Source organism: Pezoporus wallicus, unplaced genomic scaffold (assembly GCF_028554395.1).
Source record: "Pezoporus wallicus isolate ANWC-B61680 ecotype Strahan unplaced genomic scaffold, APGP_CSIRO_Pwel_v1 scaffold_13239, whole genome shotgun sequence".
Classification (NCBI taxonomy): domain Eukaryota; kingdom Metazoa; phylum Chordata; class Aves; order Psittaciformes; family Psittacidae; genus Pezoporus; species Pezoporus wallicus.
In genome coordinates, this window is record NW_026642052.1 from 4985128 (window position 1) to 4999729 (window position 14602).

Genomic DNA, 14602 nt, shown 5'->3' on the forward strand with positions numbered 1-14602 from the left:
TTTGCCTGCAACCAGCCAACTGACTGCAGCCTCTTTGCTGACCCTCACACTCAGGAACCTCTCTCTTCATCCAGGCTTTATGTCAAAGGTTACATTTATCAGAACAAATCTCCTTTATCAGTCCTTTCCTTGAAGTTCTCAGTCATCTCTAATATACCTGGAGATTTTTTCTGACACCTCTCCATTAAACTAAGGAGTCTCATCTCTTTCAACAAAGATCATTTTGACAGATATATCCTGTACTTCATTGTTGTATAATATTCTTAATATTAAGAAGTAAACATTCCCCAATTTTTACTCCAGTGCAAGTGTGTGTACCTGATGAGCTATAAAGTTTGTGTATTTGACAAGCATCCTTAATACAAACATGCAAATGAGGTTCATCCATGCAGTGCATCACTGGCTGTAAGCTGTGAACACACAGTATGGGAGCTGCCTACTTTTGGGTGATATTATCATTGTGATGACTGAACTCCAGAATCTATCATCAAAAGGTGTGGTAATAACAATATAACTTCATACGAAGCAAGCTTCTAGGTGTACATCAGCCATAATGCCAGAAACAACCTTAAGAAAATAATTAGGAAAATAATGATGGGTGCTGCAAAGGATGGAGTGCAGGAAATTTCTAGGAGCTTGGCTACTAAAACTCTCAAAGAGAGCCATGGTTCAAGGAGCATCTGAATACTTTGCTCTACTGTCAGAATAGTCCTACAGGAGGAAATAAGGTTCCCTTTACTTCATTGGGAAGACCATACCATGATACATAAGAAGTCTTTTAGGCAGGCAACAAAAATCCAGTCTGCTCAGCAATGGGATACATTATCTATTGCATATTTTACTAACGAAGGAATACAGCGACAGTTTCACAGCTTAGCAGTGATTCACTGGTGACTATTGTACATTGATAGATAGAATAGAGCTATATTCATTATCACTATTCATTAGGGACTGTAGTGATAGGACAAGGAGTAACAGGTGAAAACTTGAACAGGGTAAGTTTAGACTGGATATAAGGAAGAACTTTACTGTTAGGGTGGTGAGGCACTGGAATGGGTTGCCCACAGAAGCTGTGAATTCTCCATCCCTGGCGGTGTTCAAGGACAGGTTGGACAGAGCCTTGGGTGACATGGTTTAGTGTGAGGTGTCCCTGCTCATGGTAGGGGGATTGAAACTAGATGATCTTAAGGTCCTTTCCAACCCTAACGATTCTATGATTCTATGATTCAATGATGCTATGATATACTCTGGAAATGATTTTTTGTGTGTGTCCAAGTGTTAGTTTCTTAAACACTGTGTAAAAGATATTGAGATTTATGAAGTCATTGGTTCATTTTTGTCTCCCTCCACAAACAGGTATTTTCACAGTTGTCTTGGTTTTGGCTGGGACAGTTAATTTTTTTCCTAGTAGCTGGTAAAGTGTTGTGTTTTGGATTTAGTATGAGAATAATGTTGATAACACATGAATATTTTAGTTGGGGCTAAGTAGTGCTTATCTTACATCAAGGACTTTTCAGTCTCATGCTCTGCCAGTGAGGAGGGGAACAAGAAGCCGGGAAGAAGCAGAGACAGGACACCTGACCCAAACTAGCCAAAGGGGTATTCAATAACACAGCACGTCATGCACAGTATTTGAGCCAGAGGGAGTTGGCTGGAGGGTTCAATCACTGTGGTAATAAATCACAGTCGTGTGTAAAAGTTGCTCTTCAACATAGTTATTTACATAACCTGATTATTTGATAAAAGAAAACTCTTTACATGTAACTGCTGGATCACAGAAGCAAAATGTGGGGGATGGCAAATCAGAATGTCCTCTTTCTGTACTTAAGGTGAGGGAGGTGGCAGCTGTGGCGGAGCAGTGACATTACTTAGACATTACTACTCTGCAATTGAAAGAGAGGATGCTGGAGCCATTCCTTTATTTCTGCTCTTCCTTTGTTCCCTTGTAGAGACTGTGATTATTATTTATACTTCCCTGTTATCTTGTGTTTTCACTTCATATGGGATATTTGACATGGTTAGATGCATCTCTGTTCTCTGTGATGCCCTAAAACCAGCTCTGCCCAGCTCCCAAGGCTGAATTCCTGCACTGATGAGTCACTGACCTTCTGTGGCTTGTGTTTATCCCTCAGCATGGAGCCTGGTCCACGCTGTTATTTTCTGCCTGCACTCTCAGGGGCCTTTGCCATGCTACTGTGAAATTTAATGGGCTTATAGCACACAGGGCCAGATCTTTAAAGGCGAATAACCTCCCAAAGCTCTATATTAGCATAATACGTCCCATTGCCCAAACATCAATGTAGAGAGAGAAGCTCTCCAGAGAGAAATTCAAAGTGGTGAAATTGAAGTTTCACTCCCTTCTGAAGCTCTTTCTGAAGAACCCCAGCTCTGATTGTTGATGCTAGAAGGAGCCCAAGATGTTCAGTCAGTAGGCTATATCAGCCTTTGAATATGCTGCCCACATATGGAGTCCCCATCTATGCCTCCACGGCCTTGCTAAGTGAGAGTAATTATGCGGAGGAGAAATCGGTGTGGGACTGCTGTGCAGCACGGACAGGCAACATGAACAATAAATCCTCCCATAAACTAGTTCAGCCAAGGAGTTTAATTCAGTTATTGAAAACAGAGAAAGGAACAGTCATACCTGAAGGATACTCTTTAATCCCAGTAAAACAGGAAGAGTGAGGTTTTCCATCTGGGAATATCAGCGTATCACTACAGTCTTTAAAAGCGTTCTCGGAGAACCTTTAAAAGGCAGAGATTTTTGTCTTAACTATTCTCATCATTATACTGGACAGACCTTCCCACTGAGCTCTCAGTTTAACACTCTTAGTATTTATTCCTATGCATAATTAATAAACTTATCTCTGTCTCTAAGCTTCCACCTTTTTTAACATCCAAAGTCTACAAAGTGTCTCAAGCTTTGAGTCAGTTCTTGTGGATTATAAAATTGGTTCATGGAGGAATAATATAAAAATAGATATTGCATTCACATTATAGAAAATAAATAATTATGCTATTTTGTGAAATCTGAGCCAAATTTTAACAGGTAACTTAAATTTTACCATACTAAGAATCCCAAATGCCCTTGGACTTGTAAGTTACAGTCTTGTTATTTCACTTTTTAAGTTACTGCTTCTGATCATGTGGTAACAAATCTGCTCTTCTGTAAGAAATGCCTACTGCTGTATTTGATGTAAAAATCACCATCAATAGCTTTCTATTTAAATATAGTTTACTAATCCCTAGTAACTGCTCTCTGTTGTTCCTGTTTTTTCTTTTTGACAGGGTGGAAGATCACTGGTATTGTACATCAACGTGATGCACAATACAGATGAAATTTGTTCAAGGGACAAGCACGTAACTGCAGCAGCCCAAGTGTATAAAAATGGCGCGATGGGCCAAAGGTCCTTCTAACCCAGCAACCTGTAGCAATCAACAGCAGATGTCTAGTGCACAGTACAAAAACCAGTAATCATGTAGTGATACTTTCCGAGAGTGATTTCCCTCTACTTAGGCCTCTGTGGATATTTCTGCTTGCATTTGCTCTGTCACTTACTGAATTCATATACACTTTTACAATGAACAGCACTATCACTAGGATTTTTGTAGTTTATTTACACACTGTGTGGAAGATTGCCTCCTGTTGTTTGTTCTGCATCTGCTGCCTGCTTGCTTTATTTGTGAATAAAACACCCGTTTCTTGGATTGTAAAAACAATTGTCCTTTATGTATTCGCTGTGTTGCTAATGGCTGTAGAGGCCTCTATTGTATTCCCTCCTCAGGGGATTCTTTCTCATGCTAGCACTTGTTCCTCGCAGAGCTGGTCCAGAACCTGATCACCCCCGTTGCCCTTCCTTGAACCCATTCTAGTCCCTGGGATGGGAAAATCATAACATCCCAGAATAGCCAAGGTACAGACACATGGGTTTCATACAGGAAAAACTCTGTTCTCTATTCCTTTCTTTGTCATTTATAGCATTTGGTTTGTTTGTCTGACCTAAGCACACGAGCACATAGTTGACATTTTAATAAAATTCTCAATTCCAATGAAAAGACCTTTTCCCTGAATGGTTGGAGCAGTCAAAGTGGCCATTATTTTACATATGAAGTTTTCCTGTGTGAATCATCTGATCTTTAATACTTTTCTCACTCTTGGTTTTGTTCCCAGTACTCCTGGCCTTTGTTACCAGTGATTCAGTGATGATTTTGAAAATCTCAGTTTGCTTCAGATCATTTTCAGCTGCTGCCTGCTTTGCATGTTGGAAGTACATATCCAATTATTTGATGCAAATCAAAGCTTCCAGGCTACTACTCAATTTAAATTCTGCTTCAAGTCCATGCCTAATTTGAATAGAAAAGGTTAATATCCCCTGTTTTTATCCAGAAATGGATTTTAATTCAACAAGGTTTTCATCACACAAGACAGTCCTAGATTTCTATCTTACGCCATATGCAGTTATTTCTAAAAAATAAAATGTCCTAATGCTTTTTTTCACAAGGAAATATTCATCTTTTTGTTGTTATTGTTAAGCTAGATCTGTCATTCTCTATTTTGATCCCACTTTGCTTTTCTCATTCATTGAAAGTCCTTTATAAATACCCACTTTTCCTTCAGTAGCAGGTATATGCCATGTGGAATGTACTACGTGTGGTATTTCCTGATTTTTTTGATTATTGTTTTTTATAAAGCTTATATTGTCATCTGGCAAACTACAGTTGGTAATGTCGCAATATTTTTTTTGAGATTCAGGCATATATGAAGCAATTCAGAGTTCATAGACCCGTACAACATTCCATATTGTCACTAATTCTCTGGCCATTATCTATGTTGTGCACTTACTCCCTTCAGGATAGAGGTGCTCTTCTGTTGTGCAAAACAAGTTCAGTCAGCACCACAGAGCTGGAAACTGCAGGAAATGTGTTTTCCTTATTTGTCTTATGCTCTTTCACAGCGAATACCTTCTGTTCTGACCAAAATTCATCATTAACTGTTGCTGATTGTACTAAACAATTAAAGAAACCTCTCTGGGGAAAGAGGGTATCAGCAATTTTGAGGATACAACACGTGATGTTTGAAGAGGACAAAGAGAGGAAAAAAAAGGCAATTTTTCTTGTCCTGGTGGTGGTGGATAAGAGTGAACTGAAACAATGGTATGCCTGATTCAAATTGTATGTGCAATTTCATGCTAAAGAAAAAGATGCAGCAAAAAGGCTTTTGAATAGACTTGAATTTCTTTATGATCGTATCTCATTTCTCTACTTGCACTACTTCAGTGGAAATGTACAGCAGTATCAATCCAGTATGTTTTTCCACTTTACAGTTTTTAGGCTTTCAGACAACTCAGAATATTCACCGAATCATAAATTTATTTAGGCTGGAAAATAGCTTTATGATCATTGAGTCTGACCGCTAACCTAACACTGCCAAGTCTGCCACTAAACCTTATCCTTAATGTACTGATGGGCTAAAACTCCCTTCAGGTTTAAAGGTGCACTGCACTCTATTAACATAGTGTTCATGCATCCATTTTGCCAATGTCAAAGTCAATTGAAAACAAAAACAGGGAGCAGAAACAGCATTCTTAAGTTAATTCTGAACTATCCAGTTTGAAGCAGGTTGTATAAAGAGAAATTAAGATCAGAGAACTAAGGTAACTAAGTGATGCATGTACAGCAGGTTGTTTCAGGTCTGTGTTTTTAAAATCTCGCTTTTACTAGTGTGCTGTTTCATCAGTGGTCTATACAGTATAGAGAGATTAAATGACAATTTTGACCTGCTTTATGGCTTTTGCAAACAAGCAGGTTCAATGAGTTTCAGCTTCTTCATTGACGTAATTATCTAGGTCATCTGGAGCTTGACCAAAGCCCACTGAAAATCAACAGAAAGACTTCTATCAGCTTTAGCAGATTTGAATCCTGCCTTTAGATCTTGGAGTAAAGATGACAGCAATGAAGGAATCCACTTCTGAGCATAAAAAGAACAGATCATACTTCCATATTTTGCTTTGATCAGTTAATGACTGACTTTTAAATACAGAATTGAATACAGACCTCATGATGTTTCTAACTGAAGTGACTTGATAGGAATTTGTCATTAAAAAAATAGGAATATAAATGAGATAAATTAATATTGGTAAAATTGGGTAACAGAATGTAAAAGGGGGAGCTATTTGCACATCTTAATTTTAGTTCTGAAGAAATAAAGGTATAGCAAACAAGATAGGATTTTGTGTAAGTCAGTTATGTGTGCTGGGTAAGGGCTTTAAAGTTCTGTTGGTAACTAAAGAGGTAGATAGGGTCTTGGGGCCATTGAGATCTATAAGCACTGAATGACCTTAAATAAACCATTTTTGGAGATAATATAAAAAACCAGTATTAATTTAAATTAATCCATGTTTATTGAACTGCTCTACAGTTTTAGTTTTTTTTTTAGGCAGGACTCCAAGAAACTCTTGGTAATAACACAAAACAGACTACTGCTTTGCTTCTACAGTAAAACTGCTGCTTAAAATTACAAGTCTAATCTTACGCAGAAGAATAGTTCCCTCTAAGACTCAATGAATTTAAACAATTTTAACTCAGAGCCATGTTTTAGCAATATTAATGAAGAAATGAATGGACTACAGTAAAGTAACAGCATAAAGAATGTCTCAGTTGGAATGTTACTGTTGCTAGTTCCCTTTATGTTGAACGGTTTCCAGAAATGGGGAAGGAAGACTGTATTTTTCTTGCAAAAAATACCAATTTGCAGTGCTAGGAAACGTATTCTACTCTTCTAATTCTAATTTAACTAAAGATTTCCCTGTTGCCAACCTCATTATTTTATGAAATTATTTACTGAAACTAAAAATATCACTAAAGACGCCTGTTGAGAAATCAAATTGACTTCAAAAAGCCAAATAGGTGTATAAAAAAGATTAGCTGCATGTGTTATCTGTTCAAAGTCAATTAACTGACTTCTTTTTAAAATGAGAACTGTGCACTTTTTTCAGTGATGATTGCAACACTAAAGTTACGTAAAAAAGTAATAAAATTTCAGAATACATTTATATCTAGGTTTCTCCCCATCATAAGCTGCTCAAATCTATTTCTTTCCAATGTAGCATGTAAAAGCTGCAAAAGAAATGAGGTATATCGGTCCTCAAACATGTCTGATGGCACCAAACTAGACTTCAGGCAGCTAAACGTTGAAGCCTAAGAGATTCCCTCGATTACTTATCCAAGCTCTTGTACAGCACCAGTTATGTCTGGCCTTTTGAGTTTATCTATAGAGCTAAGGAGGTTTAAAGCTCCAAGGGGACAGAGCAACATTAAGTATGTGGGAATGAAAGTGATCATTTTAAAAAAAAGCTTATTTTTTACCCTTCAGTAATTTATTGTTTAACACCTTTCTCTCACAGGCACATTTAAAATAAAAACATCTATAGATGTAGTGCACAGGGAGAAAGTGATAATGATAGTGTTTATCAGATCTACTTTCTGATAAACAGTAGAGATGATAACCTGGAATATACAGAATTCAGTATGTTATTGATACCTGGATTGACTCCACAACTCGTTAAAAGTTGTAAAGTAGGTATGCTTTTTATTCAGCCCTGAGGTGCATGGGGATAGTTCCTCCAAAGTGTGCACACCCAGGGTCGTTTCCCTCTACATTTATTCTCTAAAGTTATATATATTCATTAGGTTGCACAATACGCCTACACATACTCATGTCCTATACCCGCTTCGTATTATAATGAGCCAGAAGGTCCTTTGCGCCTGCGCAGTGCTCCCTCTGGTCGTGGGCAGGGGTCTCAAGATGAAGTGAATGAGTCTTCCTCCTGTGAGTAGGGGTCTTCAAGATGAAGTAAATGAGTCTTCCTCTTCTTAAACTTTTCACCTTTTAGTCTTCACATATGGCCATAGGGTTTGGTCGGTGTCCCAGCCATATACCATCTGCTTCTCCCACTTATCAGTAGATTCAGGCGTCTGCTTTTCCTTATCAATAGGCGCTTATCAGTAGAATCTGCTTTTGCTTATCAATAGAACCAGGTGTCTGCTTTTCCTTAGTAGGCATGGTAGGTATTTAGAACAGACAATACTTTTGTTTAAGCAAGCAAATTCCTCTAACCCCCTTGTACAACTCCCTTGTACAACCCCCTTGTACAACCCCCTTGTACATGGGTCAATCCCTCCTTTTTCTATAAAGTGAGTAAATTCTTTTACTATATTATTTATGACAGAGCTATCCATGTTCCTTCTATCGATTTATGAAGTGATTTTGATATACATTGTATTATGAAGGTACAATCATTAAAATGAGTAGTCCTATAGCTAAGATTAGAAGGCCTTGTTTAAGTATTTCCCTGAACCATCCAGTAACTCCTAGGTTATTTAGCCATTCATCCAATCATAGAATCATAGAATTGTTAGGGTTGGAAAGGACCTTAAGATCATCTAGTTCCAACCCCCCTGCCGTGGGAAGGGACACCTTACCCTAAATCATATCACCCAAGGCCTTGTCCAACCTGGTCTTGAACACTGCCAGGGATGGAGCATTCACAACCTCCCTGGGCAACCCATTCCAGTGCCTCACCACCCTAACAGGAAAGAATTTCCTTCTTATATCCAATCTAAACTTCCCCTGTTTAAGTTTTAACCCATTACCCCTTGTCCTGTCACTACAGTCCCTAATGAAGAGTCCCTCCCCAGCATCCCTATAGGCCCCCTTCAGATACTGGAAGGCTGCTATGAGGTCTCCATGCAGCCTTCTCTTCTCCAGGCTGAACAGCCCCAACTTCCTCAGCCTGTCTTCATACGGGAGGTGCTCCAGTCCCCTGATCATCCTCGTGGCCCTTCTCTGGATTTGTTCCAACAGTTCCATGTCCTTTTTATGTTGAGGACACCAGAACTGCACACAATACTCCAGGTGAGGTCTCACAAGAGCAGAGTAGAGTGGCAGGATCACCTCCTTCGACCTGCTGGTCACACTCCTTTTGATGCAGCCCAAGATACGGTTGGATTTCCCAGAATCAGGCGTCTGCTTTTCCTTATCAATAGAACCAGGTGTCTGCTTTTCCTTAGTAGGCATGGTAGGTATTTACAACAGAAAATACTTTTGTTTAAGCAAGCAAATTCCTCTAACCCCCTTGTACAACCCCCTTGTACACTCCCCTCATACACTGGTCAATCCTCTGCATCATTATATTTGATACTTAAGTTATTTTTTAGATTTGTGAATATCCAATATTTTTGATCTTTATTTTGCAGCTGTTCGGTAATGTGATGAAATGTTTCCTCTCACTACATTTGGGACTATGTCTGAAAAGTGAGGAACTTGCTAAGATTTCTTTTGTGACTGCACAAATCCAAAACATTATTTTTTTGCTCCTTAATATTAGATTGGAGAGAGTAAATGATTATGTTTCGTGGTTTAACCCCAGGCAGCAACTAAGTACCACACAGCATGCTCACTCCCCTTAAGACATTACTATGAAAGAGCAATGAGACTTTTCGAATGGAAACAGTAGTTCACCACAAAGAGTTTAATAAACACTTGTGACTCATCAAAAGGGTATTTAACACAAATTTATTGCCAAAGTTGTCATAGCAGCAGGAAACTTTAAAATCCCATGTGTCTCAAGTACGGAAAACCTGTGACTCTGCAGCATTTTCTAAAACACAGGTTCCTTTGCATCAAATGATGAACCAGTTCTACAGTAGTAAGCTTGAACAAAACTGTCCTAAAAACTACACTCTTTTCTCTTAAACCATATGGGTGCAATGCTGGGACCCTTAACTATCAGATGCCCAGATACTTTCCAGCAATCTATAGGTTCAGGAAAAAATTAAGCTAGAAACTATAAACTTTTAATCTTCTCATGCCTTTCTAAGATAAGAAATTAAAAGATGCCACTTAAATGTGATTTTGATCCAGAATGAGGCAGTTTTGATATCACATTGTGTCTCAGGGCTATATTGAAGGGCTTGTATTTCATACAGCACAGCCATGTCTCATGCCATTCTCAGTGCTCTGTGCTGACACAGCAGATCCAGTGTTTTGGGATGTTGAGGAGGAGAAAGAAAATGCAGTTCTCAGGCTTGACTGAAACATGTATTTACTAATCCTAGAATCCTAAGAATGACTAAAACCATTTCTTTCTATTAATTCATCACCTTTATTTCTTCAGGAGTTAAACCCCATAGATACAAAAGTAAATCACAAGCAAGAACGACCTGAACTTCTGAGCTAGTGGAGAAAAACAAAAAATGGCCTGAAATTTGTCTTTGGCCCTTCTTCATTTATTCTAAAGACAAAGGCACACATTGTGCAGTCTTCTTCTGGATTAATATTTTGTTTAATATCAAACTAGGACCTTTTTATAAAAAGTCACAAGGCAAATACTTTTAAATAAAACAATGTCATTTAAGACCTCTATTGCTTTAGCAGGGTTTGCATATGTATAGATTTAACAGGGATGATCTTCCACCTGCCTTTAATTTCCTCATAGATGACAAAACAGAAACTTCACAGAATGGCCAAGTATCTGCTCTTATAATAGTTACAATACTTAAAAAAGAAGTTAAGGCACCTTTGAAATTTTAGTAAGTTGGGGAAATGAGGCCCCTACTGCGTGAGGCAAATCTGCTTTCACCAAAGATATGTAGTTTTGTTATCACACAGCAGCTATTACTAATACAGGTAAGGGAACATCCACACTGATTTTACCTCCTTTTTGCTCATTGTGTGGTCAGCCTCTCCTATTTCTCCCAGGTAGGTATATTTTTCCTCGTATGAACACTCCTTGAGAGAATCTGAAACAGAAGAATTAAGCCTGAGGGGCCAGTGCTGACGGCAGTGGTTCCTAGGAAAGCACTGGGTGTTCAGGGATGTTCAAACTGCATTACTGCAAGGTTTGTTTTCACCAGATTATACAGCCATTCAGTAGTAATGGATTGTGTTACTGCATGTCTGTATATTTAGAAGTGAAACAAATATCTAGCAGAGTATTCATACTATTATCATGGATGTTTTTAGTGAACTTGCAGACTGTATATAAAAAGCCTGAAGAGTATTAAGACATGTTAATGATACCTGGCTAAGCACTGCTTTTCTGATTTCTGTGTAAAATGCAAGACTGTTTCAGATTTCTCTTATTGTATTTGTTTACAGGATGTATCTTTACCATAAACACATTTTGTTGCTTGACTAAGACTGTTTTTCTGTCCTTAGGTATCTTGTTAAGGGATAGCTACAAGCCATAAAAATTAGTGGTGAGAGAGAACTGGTCACTTGTAATTGTGCATGTTTTTAATCTAATTTTTTGCTTTCTCTCACTTCATATTTCATCCCTGTTCTCCATTAGGATATTATGGGGTACGCTGAGCTCCCCACCACCGCCCACCGGTTTCTGGGGGGCTGCTGCTGGAGATGTGGTAGCTGACAGTGGTGGTTGGTCCCTGGGCCGTTACCCCGGGGGCTTTTCTCAGCCTAACCATGAACAGGGAACACGGAGCTGGAAGAGGCTCTGGCTTAAGTTCGGTCTCTGTCTTGCAGGTAATCACTGTGTGCTGCCCTTCACAGAAGTGCTGAAGTCACCCCCAAATTAATGACTGCTCACAGTCTGTCTGTTGAAAAGCCATTGCAGAAGCTTCCCATCTCCTGTAGTTCACCTCACACCAGTTTCTGTGCTGCCCATAATCTCAGTTAGCTTCTTTCCCTTTGTCTTAACTTTCATCTGTTAACCTGATTTCCCAAGGGAATAGGGCTTATGTGGTCACACAGCCCACAGCCTTCGCCTTCATGCTTAAATCTGTTTCCCAAATGAAACAACTCTGTTAACCCAACTAGTAGCTGTTCTGCCTTGCTTGCTAGTAGCCCATTGAAACATGTTTTGCTTGGCAATAGGCAGAACTAGGCACTGCCATGTAGCTCAGGAACCGGGGAGTGAGGATCTGTCTGTGTACGTTTTGGCGTGGAGAAAAGAGATGCTATCTATGAGCTGGTGAGGTCACACACAAATAGGGATGTGGGTGGAAATGTTAGAAACGTTAGGGCAAGAGAAGATAGAAAAATGCAAGAGACTTGAATTTTTTTCTCCCCCAAGGCTAGAAGTTTAAATTTCCTTAAACCGAGGGTGACAGTCTGCAGAGGATTTTATAACGTGACAGTAATACACTCCCGTTAACAAAACGTGAAGGCAATCTTGATAGAGTACAGCAGCAGGGCTGCACGTTGGCCACTAGAGAGCAATAGATAACCAGTAGTGTGCCTGCAAAATCCGAGCTCCCTATAGCCATGTAACGCTTTTAAAAATACAGATGCAGAAATTAACATCATAATGTAAAATTACCCTCTTGACTCTTTTTAATAGTCCTAACGCCCTCCAATCACACAAAATAGCAGGAGGGAGCACGCTGGTAATTAGCAGCAACCCGTATTTAAAGAAACCTCTAGCATGCATCGTATAATGTATGCACTTTGCTTAGCCACATGAAGTGGGAACGAATCTTGCAGTATTAACATCACCTGCAGAAATACAGAGCCAGAGCTAAGCTGACTTCTCCTTCAGTCTCAGAGTCCAAGCCTGCATTATGAGGGCTGGGAAACCTTCAGAATTAAAACTTCTTTTGCTACTATTTTAAATCCTGCGTATCGACACTGTATGCAATTTGTGCTTGCACATTTCAGAAAACAAACAGTGTATTTTTCTAAGTGCTATGAATGCTTTCAAAGTAGTATATTTTCACCCTGGAAGCCAAAATGTTCCACTCAACATCATTCAGATCTACAAAGTGCATTCACATAATATATACCCAAAAGAAGCTCTTTCTTCTCCATTCCTAGAGTTCAATAGACTCTGCTATTGCATTTTTGCAGCCTATAGCGAATAAACACATCTACCTGACCACTGTTATGATAGTGTGCCCTGAAGTGGGGTAGGAGAAGCTGCTATGTTACTGCAGTGGCTAAGAGAGAAATTCTGTATGTCTTGGAAAAGCGTCCTTTCTCATTTTCAACATGGGTTATCACTGCTGGTGTTCTTGGATTTTCAAGTACATTGCTTTTTTACTTCCTTGGGAGAGCCTGTGAATTTGGCAAGCAAAGCTGTTCCAAGAAAAACTCTTAGTGCACCCGGTTAATCTTGTAGCCCATTTACTTACCCTCTTTATTCTCTTTCCTCCTGAGCCTTGTACAAACACAGCTGTTTCATAATTTTGCAGTTGAGCTGCAAAGCTGAAGCTCTACAGCAGCAACTGTCTACCTGTGGCTCTTATGGCTATACAAGCCATGATCAGCTTTTCATGTTATATTGTTAGAGGGTGACAACAAATTCAGGCTGACAACGGCACCAGCAGCAGCAGAGTAATCGTCATGAATTCCTAGCATGTGAATGTTCCACAGTGCGTGACAGAACTATACTCACAGTGGATAGCAATGGTGCAAAGGATGCAGGGAGGGCATTGTGTCTTTGCTGTGGAAACTAAGACCCACTGTGAAGTAAAATAGGCTACTTGCTTGGATGCTGCTTCTATTTGCCAATTAGTAGCATTAACACCAGCATCTCCTATTTGGGTAACAACCCTTACCACTTAGTGAGGAGCCTTCCTTTAGGTCCTCAGCAATTGCCTAACTAGCCCTGCAGGGCGGGTGAGTCACAGGACAAACTGAGAAGGACCAAAAGAGCTGGGAAGTGAGAGGTCACTAAAGTAGACTGGCAAATGGCAAACATAAAAGGAGTTACAAGGTGGTAAGTGCAGCAGAATTACTCCCTCTCTGGTAGTCTAAATAGGTTCAGGGATGAAGCCTAAATAAGAAAGAGGAGCTATGACCTGGTCTGATTAGGTCTGACTCATCTTTGCAGGAAGTATTCACATCACAAGGAAAGGAAATGGAGTATCTTTGAAGGCAAGTTTAGAAAAAGCAGGTAAGGGACTGAATTTGCATAGCTGGAAAACACATACAACACATAGCTGGAAGATGCAAATTGACTCTCAAGCTTTCCATAACAAAGCCTCTTCTGAATGACATTGTTAAGTCTGTCCTTATGTAAACACTGAAGAATCTATTTGTATTTATTACAGGTAATTGCCTTTCTAACTTCAGAGCAGGCTAGCTAGACATATAGCTAGACATATCTAAGAAAGAGCAGCAGAAGTGCTTTATAAGTGCTTTGTATCAGATAACTGATTCCATTTTAGGGATATGAAGACTATTTGTCACACTTTGGACTGTTTCAGATACAGAGAGATGAGCTGAAAAAATAACTAGCAAACTATTTATTGACTCATGAATTTTGTTTCAGAATATCATCCTTTATTTTAGGAATGTTTCTAATTTTGCTGGTTTTGAAGGAAACAATCTGCTAAGTGTAGCTCACTGTTACAAAAATTTCCAACTGGCTCGAGCAGATCAAGAGAGGTTAGGAATCAAAGTACAGAATTATAAGGGTAAATATTTATTCACAAGCACAGGATGTCCCAGCCAAACTGGGTCACCATGAATGTGATTTTTACACCCTTCAACCATTCAGTACAACATAATTTGTCTAATTACTAAGACCCACAATTATCAGTTACTAGTCATAGTGAAAGTTGCAAAGCAGCTGTATTTCTG